The sequence below is a fragment of the Macaca mulatta genome, chromosome 2, assembly GCF_049350105.2.
Source record: "Macaca mulatta isolate MMU2019108-1 chromosome 2, T2T-MMU8v2.0, whole genome shotgun sequence".
NCBI lineage: Eukaryota > Metazoa > Chordata > Mammalia > Primates > Cercopithecidae > Macaca > Macaca mulatta.
In genome coordinates, this window is record NC_133407.1 from 115,562,596 (window position 1) to 115,574,557 (window position 11,962).

Below are 11,962 nucleotides of genomic sequence, written 5' to 3' on the forward strand. Positions count from 1 at the left end.
CTAGCCAGTCCATGGCAGTCTGGGGGCCTTGGCTCTGCCCTCTCCAGCAGCTCCCTCCTCCTTCCTTCCTCTTTTCTTTTATCCTGCTTGCTCCCACCCCTCTGTCACCTCTGAGAGGTCCCGAGAAGGAGTCCTCAGTGGCACCAGCCACACACATGACATGTCATGCTGTTCAGTCCCACACTGCATTCCTGCCCCCAGCCCGTAGCTGCAACTGGCTGCCCCGTAAAGACAGTTTCCCTCACTCCATCCCTCCTTCACGACCACAGGGTGTGCCTTAGCCTTGCAGAGCCTCAGTTTCTTCATCTGTAAGATGCAGAGAATGCCACACATATCTGGAGAAAGGTGTGTCTCGTGGGCTATTTGTGAAGATGCATTGTACACCCCAGTTTCATTGCCTGAAAGATGGGGAGAAAAATTTCTTCCCATAAAGATGAAAGCATACGAAAGTCTTCGTGCAGAGCTTGCACAGAACAAGGCCTCACTATATGGAAACAGTGCTCTCATGATCACGCCAGGCCCTGCACTGCCCCACCTAAACCTCTGGGGTTCTGGTCTCACACTCCCCATTTTCCTAATGAGGAGTCTGGAGCTTAGTAGGGTTAGCAATGTCCCCAAGGTCACACAGCTGTAGGTGGCGGAGCTGGGGCTCCAACCCAGTGTTGTCCTATACCTGCAGGCTCAACTCCACTGGATGACCTGCTCAGCCCACGTGGAAGGCGTCTGTGGCCCTCACTGGAGGGCAGCCAGTTTTGCACAGGGTTCTTTGTCTGAGCCCACAGAACACCAGGGGAGGAGGCTGAGGCATGCCTGCCTGGCTCTGCGTTCAGCCCTCTGGACAGGGCTCTGAGCCCAAGTGGGTGGCTGGGCAGCTGCCAGCTTGCAGAGAGGGGCTGAGGGCTCTGCAGGAGCTTCTGCTGCCCCTGGCACCACTCTCCCAGGTCCTGGGGTGGGGTGCGGTGGGGGCAGGAGCAGGTGGCCTTGGGTTAACTCACTCTCCTTTTCTTGTGTGAGGACCCCTGAGGCCACAGCACCTCATGCAGTGTGGAGAGACCAACCCGGCCTTGCCTGGAGCAAGCTAGGCTCCGGGCAGATGGTCTCTGCAGCTCAGCTTTGGAATTCCAGGCACATCCTGAGGCTGCAGCAGAGGCTGTGGCGGATAAGCCAGGGCCTGGGCCTGCATGGCTGGGAGAGGCCAGAGCAGACACCCCCAGCACCTGCTGCGGCAGCATGGGGAGTGACCCTGCAAGGTCTCAGGAGGACAGGCGCTGTGAGTCCCTAAGAGGCCTCCACCTGGCCTGCGCCCTTCTCCCTGCTCTCGTGCCTTCAAGGACTCCCTCCCCACTGTTTGTGGGATTATAGCTGAGTTCCTTGGCTGGGTGCCTGAAACTCCCTGTACATCCCAATTTCACTGTCTGAAAGATGGGGAGAATAATTCCTTCCCATGAGGATGAAGTAAGGTGGTATGTGCCTAGAACAGAGCCTGATACACATGAGGGGCTAAACCACACAGGTTCCTCTTCCCTGAGACTTCTGAGTTCCCTGAGACTTCCCTGAGTTCCTCTTACCTGTGACTCCTGAGAAATCAGGTATCACAGTTTAAGCTGCCTAGGGTGGTGCACGGTGCTGAATGGATTAAGTACCTTCTCACTGTGCTGCACTCCTTGCTCAGTAGCCTGGCCCGTGTCTCTCTGTTTCTCTGTCACTCTCTCTTTTTCTTTTTTTGAGATAGGGCCTCACTCTGTCTTGCAAGCTGGAGTGCAGTGGTGTGATCATAGCTCACAGCAGCTGTAAACTCCTGGGCCCAAGTGATCCTCCCACCTCAGCCTCCTGAGTAGGTGGGGGTCACCATGCCTGGCTAATATTTTATTTTTTTATTTTTATTTTTTGAGACAGAGTCTAGCTTTGTCGCCAGGCTGGAGTGCAGTGGCACAATCTCGGCTCACTGCAACCTCCTTCTCCTGGGTTCAAGCGATTCTTGTGCCTCAGTCTCCTGAGTAGCTGGGATTACAGGTACTTGCCACCACACCCAACTAATTTTTGTATTTTTAGTAGAAACAGGGTTTCACCATGTTGGCCAGGATGGTCTTGATATCTTGACCTCGTGATCCATTTGCCTTGGCCTCCCAAAGTGCTGGGATTAAAGGCATGAGCCACCACGCCCAGCCAATGCTGGGCTAATTTTTTAATTTTTTGTAGAGATGGGGTGTCGCCATATTGCTCAGGCTGGTCTCAAATTCCTGGTTTCAAGCAATCCTCCCTCCTTGGCCTCCTAAAATGCTGGGACTACATACATGAGCCACTGCACCCAGCCACCTCTGTCTCTTGGACTTACAGGGAACACAGGGCAGAAGTTCACTTACCTCCTACTGGAAAAATAGACTTTGTAGGCAGCAAGGGCTGGAGGTGGGGGGAGGAACAGATGACCCCCCGAGGGCCTAGAGAGGGAGGGGAAGAGGGGGGCCTTGCCTGTGTCCGGCATCCCAGGCTATGCTGTGTTGAGGCCGGGCACTGCCAAAGCCAGGGAGCATGAGGCTGACCCGCCAGGTGTGTTGTCATGGTGCCCTCATGATGCCTAGGGAAGGGCAGCAGTTCAGTCTCACACCCGCTAGAGACTCTTGGAATTCAGCAGGGAGTGGTCAAACAGCACTATGGAGAGTGGAGCCACCTCATACCCACAGGGAGGACAGAGGTCTCCAAAGACCTCCACCTGGGGGCACACAGGGTGCAGGATGCCCATGGATGAAATCTGAGCAGACTCCCTGGAGGAGGGGGCCTCTAGGATGCCCATGTTTGGGCAGAGAGAAGCCTGAGTCCCAGAAAGGTGAAGGATGGACAGGGAAGGTCCATGAATGTGTAACACAGGCCTGGGCAGTGGCCTGGGCACCGTGGGCCACATTCTCTGGGGAGGATGATGGACATGATCCTATGGGAGGGAACAATCTCACTGGGGGAGGCTGGACAACAGCCACCAGGTCCAATGTGAGCCAGGGAGCCACAAATCAAGTTAGAGGCTAACCCACTCCACTTCTCCCTTCCTTCAAGCTGTGATTTTCTTAGGGCAGATTCCCAGGAATGAGATTGCTGGATTAAAGGTTGTTCATATTTTTAGGCCTTTTGATTCAAGTTGCCAAATGGCCTGCAGAAAGCATCTCCAGATCCCCCGCCGTTGGTGGGTTACGAGGCAGCCAGGGAGAGCTGAGACACCATCCCACCCCCACTTCAGAAGGTCAGTTATACCTGTGGCCTGGGACGAGGCTGCCTGAGCTCCCCCTAGGATAAAAGGACCTGCTGTGACATCATGGCCCACGCCACAGCCTCATGGTCCCTTCTCTGGGCTTCCCTTGCTCCCTCTGTGGGAACATAGGAGTGGGTGAGCCAGCCCTACCCTCGTGGAGCCTTATGGGTGTTCCCATAGACAAACAAGTCCCACAGCACCAGGACAGGGTGGTGGGCACAGCGAAGGCATTTCCCTCAGCCTGGGGCTGGGCAGCTTCCTGGAAGCGGCAATGCCAGCCCACGCAGGAGGCAGCCAGCTGGGGACAGGAGGATCAGGACAGGCGGGCCTTGGAGTGGCCTTGTCCCTGTGCCTCTCTAGGGCTGACCCCAGGACGAAGCATCCTCATTCCATCCCTCCTGTCTAGCCAAAGGCTGGGGCTCTGGGTTCTCCTGCCTCACATTCTAAGCCACTGAATTTCTCTGGGCCTCCGTCTCCATACTCACAGTGCAGTGGGAACCTCGTGAAGGAGTTAGAAGCACTTCTGTGACGTCTTCAGCTTGGAGCGGTGGTTACTGCTGGCTCGGGTACCTGGGAGGGAGAGTTCTTCCGGGAGGGGAAGCATGGCTGAGCCCACTCAGTCCGAGGGCTCCCCCAGCCCGGGGTCAGGCTCAGACTGCAGCATTCAAGGAGCCCTGCTGCCAGAGGAGAGACACCTGAGGCCTCCTTCCTTCTGGGCCTGACCTCTGCGTCTCTCTGCCCTCTGTTCCCTGAGACCCAGTGCCAGGGCAGAGTGGCCTAGCACCCTGATCCTCCCAGCCACCCACAGGGTCACCAGACGGTGTCCCCCATCTTCAAGGCAGCATTTCCATCCCCCCTGTCCTCCAACTGGGGCACACTCCACAATGGCTGCTTGGACAGCCCCTGACGCTGCATCCCCAGGGCTCTTCCCCCAGCAAGGTGAGGCACCCAAACTCACTCCCAGCCCAGAGACTGTGGGGTGCTTAGGGGTGCCTGGGAGCTACTGCTCCCATCCCCCAGCAGGCACAGCCCAATATCAGCTGCTCTCATCCCCCAGGGCCTGGTGGTTCAGACAAGTTCTCCCACACCTGATGAGACAGGTCCCTTTATGATCCCCATTTAAATAAGGCTCAGAGAAGGGAAGTACCCTGCCCAGGGGCATACAGCTGATGCCCTCTGAGGGTGAGATTGGAAACCAGTCTGACTCAAAGCCAGACTCTCAGCTGTGCCCCAGAGCTCACCCCACTGGGATACTGCCGTATGTGATGCTCACCACCTGGCTTGGCTGTGTCCAGAGCTTTTTTTATTTTTTGAGACAGAATCTTGCTCTGTTGGTTGCCCAGACTGGAGTGCAGTGGTGCAATCATAGTTCTGTGGCCTCCACCTCCCGGGCTCAGAGGATTCTCCCACCTCAGCCTCTAGAGTGGCTGGGGCTGTAGGTGAGTGCAACCACATTCGGCTCCTTTTTTTTGGGATTTTTTTGTAGAGACGAAGTCTCACTGTGATGCCCAGGCTGGTCTCGAACCCCTGAGCTCAAGCAATCTTCCCACTTCAGTCTCCCAAAGTGCTGGGATTACAGGTGGTTTTCAGAGCTTTTGTTCATCAGAGGTATCTGACCCTTACCACAGCCCTTGGGGAGGGGATGCACTTACTGCCTACAGGTGGCAGCTGAGGCCCAGAGACCGAAGGGCTGGATCACATACCGACCACTCACCGACACCGGATGCTAGTGGAGTGACACCTCTACAGAGGGAGGTGCTCAGGAGGTCCAGGAGTGGAGGCTGCTGGGCTGGGGGAAGGTGGGAGGAGGGGGCTGGTCTGCAAGGGGCTTTCTGCCTATCCCAGGCCCACCACCCCAGGGCTGCACTTTCAGCAGCCCCAGTATTTTATTGCCTGAATGGCAAAAAAGCTTTCAGCATAAACAGTGCTGTGTGAATGTGGAACAAGGTCTATAGGTTGGCCTTTCGAGGCCAGGTCTCCCCACCTCTGTGAGGACCCTGTCAGCTGCCCCAATTACAGCCCCGGCTCGCCTTGTCATCAGACCATCATTGTACTTTTCTCAGAGTGCCTCTTCACCAGAGGACAGAGTAGGATCCCCTCCCAGAAATCCTCAGGACAGACAGGGTGACTGCTGGGGGCCTGCTGGTGTGTTCTGCCTCGCAGGTATGATGCAAGAACTTGCAGAATATGGACTGCCAATAGCCCTCTACAGGAGTCCAGCCAGTGTGCAGATGGGGAGACTGAGGCCCAGAAAGGCCAGGGACCTGGCTGCGGGCCCACAGCCCTTCGGGAGCAGAGCTGGAGTCAGGATCCAGAGCCTCAGCCTCCTGGCTCTACCTAGGAACACTCAGGCCAGTTGTGCTTCGCCCTCAGGCCGCAGCAGCCTCCTCTGCCTAGTACAGCCCAGCTCAGGCAGGTGCTGGCCACCTCAGGGCCTGAGCCTGGGGCAGAGGCTGGAGCAGGCTATGTTGGAGCTGCGGCCCTGCCCTGGATCCAAAAGTTGCCTGAAGCCCCATCCCTCTTCCCTTACGGCAGCTGCCGCAGATCATCCAGGGATCCCAGAGGAGGCAGCCCCCAGTGTAAAGAGGCCAAACTCCCACTTCTCTCCCAGACATCTTGGGGTAGCCTCCACCTCTCTGTTCCTTGGATGGACACAGTTCAGGGGCTACCTTGAAACTGAAGGAGGTTGAAATTTGGCTCAGAGCCGAGGTTTTCCCCTTCTGCTGGGGGCTCGGCACCTAACCCCCTCCCGGGGTCTTGGGCTTGACTAGGCTCGAGGAAGCTTTAGGCACCAAGGATTCTGAGGCTGGGGTGTCAGCAAGACTGGCAGCTGGGACAGAAGGGGTCCTTGGCCAGGTCTGGACGAGAGAGCACCCGCTTCTACCCCCGACTGCCTGATGTTGGCCCAGGCTGAGCCCAGCACCCTCAAACCAGGGGAGCAGCCTCACCCCCACCATGTGCTCCTGGCAGCCTCTGCCAAGGAACCCAGAGAAAGGGTGACAGGGCAGGCAGGCTCTGGGGAGGCTGGGCTGGGCATTTCCTGCCAACAAGTGCCAGAGCTTGAGTCCCCTGAAGGGGTGAGCCTTTAGCCTTAGTCAGAGGAAGGGAGGCAGGGCAAATGGGCAATGTGTGTGTAGTGCCACCGACCTGGCAGAGACCATGGCTGCGGGGATGGGCAGCCATAGGGACTGCAGAGCAGGCCTGGCCCTGCAGGTCTCCAGCATCCTTGCAGCCATGTCTGCCCTCAGCGGCCGTGTACTGCCCAGCACCCAGGGCGGTCACCCTGTGACCAGGCCCCTGCGGTGACCAGCCCGACCCAGCTGCATCCTGACCCAGTTGCTGAGTCTCTGTTCTGCCCCTCACCTGCCGTGGGGTTTCAATGATCACTTGACCTTTCTGAGCCTCAGGATTCTCATCTGGAAAGTGGGGAAGACTGTGGAACCCAGGTGCCTCCGGTTTCTAACTCAGTCCACTCCTGAGTTAGGAAGAGCTCATCAGGGTAGAGTCTGCTGCGTTGAGGGGGTGCCCTGCTTCGTTGAGCAGAAGCGGCATCTGGGCCCGTGCAGCAGGGCCTTCTCAACACAGGCTGCCCGGATGGTTTGTGCTGCGCAGATGACCCAGGGTGAGCCCCCAGACCCATGAGCCTTGAGTGTCATCTGCATTCCCACGGGGCTCAGGAAATCGAGCTTCCCTCCTCACCCCTGGGTGATGAGTTATCAACACTCTTGCCGTCTGCAGGCCCAAGGCTGTGAGCACCCTCCAGGAGGCCACCAACCTGTCCCACAGCCCTTATTTCCGAGGATGTGGCTTGGGCCCCCGATGGCTGGATTCTCAGGCATTTTTCCTGACCTAGTTCTGACCATGCAGGGTGAGAGGGTGCACTTTCTGTCTTGGTCCCCAGACTGGGGTCTCTTCATCAAGAGCAAGACAAGGCCTCCCACCCCTCCCCACTAGGAAGCCCCCAGCAAACCCTCAACATGTGGAGAAGGGAGGAAACGTGGGGCTCAGGGTCCCAAACCCCCAGGCCCTAACAAAGGCAGAAGGCAGAGCTGGGCATGGGGGAGAGAGTCCACCCTGGGTAGAGCCCTGTCCCCCTGGGTCTCTGTACAGCCTAGTATTCAAGGAGGGCTCAGGCTAGCCCAAGAGTGAGCAAAAATGGCCTTGGGCTAGCTCACATCATGGAAATTCACTGGGAACAAAAGTCTAGGCACGGGCCTGGCAGGGACTCAAACCACAAGGCCTCTTCTATTTCCTGTCCCCCATGGGCCAGGGACTCCTCCCCAAGGAGGCATTGGCCCATCCCACTTCAATGCTCCCTCTTGGGGACCAGGACTGGGTGGGGGCAGAGAGTACAAGTAGAAAGGCTTACACCTCAGAGTCATAGACCTGAGCAGAGCCTGGGGGCCCATCTCTCCCAGCCCCCTTTCCACAGATGGGGAGACCAAGGCTCAGGGAAGGGAAAGAGCAGAGCAGAGCCAGGTGTCTTCATAGAAGGCCAGCAGTGAGCCCAAAAGGCAAAGGTGTGGGAACTGAGGAGGGTCCTGGGACGGATGTGGCTAGGACAGATGGGAGACCGTCCCGGGCTCCGGCCAGCCTGGGCAGTCAGCCTCCCTTCCTGGGCCCGGCTGGTTGGGGGCAGCAGGGCTCAGGCGGGCGGGCTGTTGATCCAGCCCGACAATGATGAAACGGCCCCTTTGTCCTGCGGCGCCAAAGTTGCTGTGACTGGAGGAGGCGTGACGTGAAAGGGTCATTGTTCCCACTTGGGCAACCACTCAGGGAGCTGGAGGACCGGCCCAGAGCAGGCTTCATGCCAGCACTGCAGCCCTGCCTGCTGCCTGTGGCCGGTTGGGGTGTCCTGGGCTCCCTGCTCCTACTGTGGCCAGTTGCTCCCCAGGGCCAGGGCCAGCTTGGGCACAGGTATCCCTCCTCCACCACTATGTCCCCCTCCCTTCCCCTCCTCCCTCCTGTCTGGAATAGATCACAAATGAGGTATTCCACATACATGTGAACACTGCTAGATCAGACGCCTGCAGGTACCAAGGAGAGCTGGGGGGTGGCGGGTAAAGAAGGTGCTTTATCCTGGGACAAGGAAACATGCCAGTGACATTCACATCCTGAGGCTGTGACCTCAAGAACATCTCCTCCCCACTCCCACCCCCAACCTGGGCACCTTGTGGATGGAGGGAGAGAGGGCCAGAGAAGGGAAGCGGGTGGCCCCGGACCATTCAGTACAAGCTCATGGGCTGATGCCCAGATTGGACCTCACTCCCCACCAGCCCCTAGACATGATGGACCTCCATTCTCTCTGGAAACCTGAGGCCCCTTCTCCATGCCCCCATTCCTCCCTTGTCCCTTCAATCCACTCGCCCCTGAGCAGCTGTCCCTCGTGAGATCTTTCTAAAACCAAACCTTAATTGGATCCCACCCTAGCTTCAAACCTGCCATGCCACGTCCAGAGAAATCCCAAGCGCTTGTGTGGCATTCAAGGCACAGCAGCAGCCAGGGCTGGGAGCCCCTGTCTGGATCCTCCCTCAGCCCCTGTGCAGGAACACAAATCACAGTAAAGACTACTTCATCTTCCCAGATCCGGCCTCCACCCTTTCGCTCTCACAGGTCCTGCCTCTTGAGTACACATTTTCCCTCCTCCAGGTCCCACTGCCTCTGGCCTCTGGGGCTCAGGGTGGGGGTGGTCAGGAGTGGCTGGTCTGGGTTGAAGTGAGAGTCTCCTTCTCCCTGGCCTAGGTGGCCCACTGGCTTCAGTGCCCAGAACTACTCTCCTCTTGGGCTCTCCACTGCCCCCAGCAGCTGGCATCAGGCTCAGCCTGACCCAGGCTAATTAAACCCTCCCCCAGCCCAGAGGAGGCTCTGGCTCCAGCTCTAGACTTTTTCCCTGGAGGGACAGAGCTAATTAACCGAAAGGGTTTAATTAATCAATTAGCGTGGCCTCCAGACCCCTCCACTTAGCTGTGGCTGTGGCAGATATTTATAAACAGGAGCTGCCAGACCCTTCTCTGGCTGGAACCTGACAGAGGGGAGGGCAGGCGATCATGGTGGGCAGTGAACATGGCTGCAGAGGCAGGAGGTCCTGTCAGAGCTGCGGAAGCGTCAGCCCCAGCTCTAGAGCACCACCAAAGGCCTGGACAGATGCAGTCAGTGACTCTGGGACATATGGGGGGACACAGTGAGGCAGATGGTGCAACCCCTCTTTGTGCACAAGTCACACAGGTCTGACACCCAGAGCTAGGTAAGTTCCCAGAGGTGCCCCAGACATATGGCCAGGGGTGCTGATGATGTCCAGCTGGACACAGCACCCTGGTCACCAAGACCTCCAGGGATGGGCCTGCACAGAGGGCCATGGGAGCCACAGGAGGCATCAGAACCCCAGCTGGGGGACAAGGTGAGGGAAGACTTCCTGGAGGAGAAGACATGTGCAGTAAACTCAGGGAAAGAGCAGACAGGCCAGGAGCAGTGGTTCACACCTGTAATCCCAGCACTTTGGGAGGCCGAGGTGGGCAGATCTCTCGAGGTCAGGAATTCTAGACCAACTTGGCCAACATGGCATAACCCCATCTCTACAAAAACCACAAAAATTAGCTGGGTGTGGTGGCTCATGCCTGTAATCCCAGCCACTCAGGAGGCTGAAGCAGGAGAATCACTTGAACCTGGGAGGCAGAGGTTGCAGTGAGCCAAGATCGTGCCACTGCACTCCAATCTGGGTGTCAGAATGAGACTATGTCAAGAAAGAACGAATGAAAGGAAGAAAGGGAAAGAAAGAAGGAAGGAAGGAAGGAAGGAAGGAAGGAAGGAAGGAAGGAAGGAAGGAAGGAAGGAAGGGAGGGAAGGAAGGTAGGTGCCTCATGCCTGTAATCCCAGCACTTTGGGAAGCTGAGGTGGGCAGATCACGAGGTCAGGAGATAAAGACAATCCAGGCTAACACAGTGAAACCCCGTCTCTACTAAAAATACACACACACAAAAATTAGCCAGGTGTGGTGGCGGGCACCTGGAGTCCCAACTAATCGGGAGGCTGAGGCAGGAGAATGATGTGAACCTGGGAGGTGGAGCTTGCAGTGAGCCGAGATCGCACCACTGCACTCCAGCCTGGGTGACAGAGCGAGACTCCGGTGAAAAAAAAAAGAAAGAGAGAGAAGAGAGAGAGAAGGAAGGAAGGAAGGAAGGAAGGAGGGAAGGAGGGAAGGAGGGAAGGAGGGAAGGAAGGAAGGAAGGAAGGAAGGAGGGAAGGAAGGAAGGAGGGAAGGAAGGAAGGGGGGAAGGAGAGAAGGAGGGAAGGAAGGAAAGAAAAGAGAGAAAGAAAAGAAAATAAAGAGAAAGAAAAGAAAGAAAGAGGGAGGGATGGAAGGAAGGAGAAAGAAAGAAAGAAAAAGAAAGAAAGAAAAGAAAGAGAGAGAAAGAAAGAAAAAGAAAGAGAAAGAAGAAAGAAAGAAAGAGGGAAGGAAGGAAAAAGAAAGAAAAGAAAGAGAGAAAGAAAGAGAAAGAGAAAGAAGAAAGAAAGAAAGAGAAAGAAGAAAGAAAGAGGGAAGGAAGGAAAAAGAAAGAAAAGAAAGAGAGGGAAAGAAATAAAGAAAAAGAAAGAGAAAGGAAATAAAGAAAGAAAAAGAAAGAAAAGAAGCCAGGCGCAGTGGCTCACACCTATAATCCCAGTACTTTGGGAGGCCGAGGTAGGCAGATCACCTGAGGTCGGGAGTTCGAGACCAGCCTGGCCAATATGGTGAAACCCCATCTCTACTAAAAATACAAAAATTAGCTGGGTGGGTGGTGGGCTCCTGTAATCCCAGCTACTCAGGAGGCTGAGGCAGGAGAATCGCTTGAACCCGGGAGGTGGAGGTTGCAGTGAGCCAAGATTGTACCATTGCACTTTGGCCTGGGCGAAAAGAGCGAAACTCTATCAAAAAAAGAAGAAAGAAAGAAGAGAAAGAGAGACAGAGAGAGAAAGAGGGAAGGAAGGAAGGAAGGAAGGAAGGAAGGAAGGAAGGAAGGAAGGAAGGAAGGGAGGGAGGGAGGGAGGGAGGGAGGGAGGGAGGGAGGGAAGGAAGGAAGGAGGGAGGGAGGGAGGAAAATAAAAAAAGAGAAGCGAAGAAAAGAAAAGAAAAAGAAAAGAGGGAGCCCATTGAAGGGGGTTGCAGCAGGTGGAGAATATTCCAGGGAGAGCATGTAGCACGCACAAAGGCTGGAGGCAGGAACAGCAGGAGGTTCATCTCCACTAGAAGATGTCCCCTTCTGGGAGATGCCACCAGACTACCTTACCTGTTAGAACTGGGTGTCCCTGACTCTCTGCCCCTCCAGCCTGTGCACTCCAGGAGGACGGCCCTGACTTGACACTCCCTCCCAAGCCTCCCCAGCTGTTGTCAGCTCTTCTCTTCCATTTCCCTGCCTAACCCAGGTAACCTACACGTGCATCGCAGTCCCTTCAGAAAGGGAGCTCAGGGCTCCTTCCCACAACATGCTGCTTTCCTCGGGTTGGCACAGGTGGGAGCCCAGCTGGTGTCAGGGATGGGAAGGGGTCAAAACCCAGAGGTCTCCTGACCTCTCAGGCCTGGAGTAGTTGAGAGCAAGGACTCCCAAGGCAGCCAGACCTGTGCCCAGACCCAAGTGGGGCCCCTTCCTGACACATGGTTTCACAGTTCTCTCTCTTGGCTTCCTCATCTGTCCGTGGGGGATAATCCAGCACCTGCCTCCGAGAGTTGCTGGGGAGATTAAGTGAGTT